The sequence below is a fragment of the Rhagoletis zephyria genome, unplaced genomic scaffold (assembly GCF_001687245.7).
Source record: "Rhagoletis zephyria isolate East Lansing unplaced genomic scaffold, Rhagoletis_zephyria_1.1 Rzeph_scaffold_00378, whole genome shotgun sequence".
Taxonomy (NCBI): Eukaryota; Metazoa; Arthropoda; class Insecta; order Diptera; family Tephritidae; genus Rhagoletis; species Rhagoletis zephyria.
Window position 1 is genome coordinate 180,972 of NW_016157462.1, and position 383 is coordinate 181,354.

Sequence of the window (383 nt, forward strand, 5' to 3'; positions counted from 1 at the left end):
CAACTGTGCCAAGTTTGGAATAAATTGGTGCAGCGGTTACCAAGATATACACATGTAACCATAAGTAGGCGTGGTTACGCCTATTTTGCAAAAATTTATAATATTCTTATTTTTGATCTAAAAATTGTTGTAAATATCAATTTTGAGTGAATAATCTTCAGTAGTTACTAAAATATCGCAGTTTTCGTATTTTTGGAAATTACCGTTATATGGAATGTGGGCGTCGTTATTGTCCGATTTTTAAAATTTTCAACCATTTAGTATGCTGTGTCAACCCCAACAACTGTGCCAAGTTTTGAAGAAATTGGAGCAGCGGTTACCAAGATATACACATGTAACCATAAGTGGGCGTGGCTACGCCCATTTTCCAAAAATTTATAATA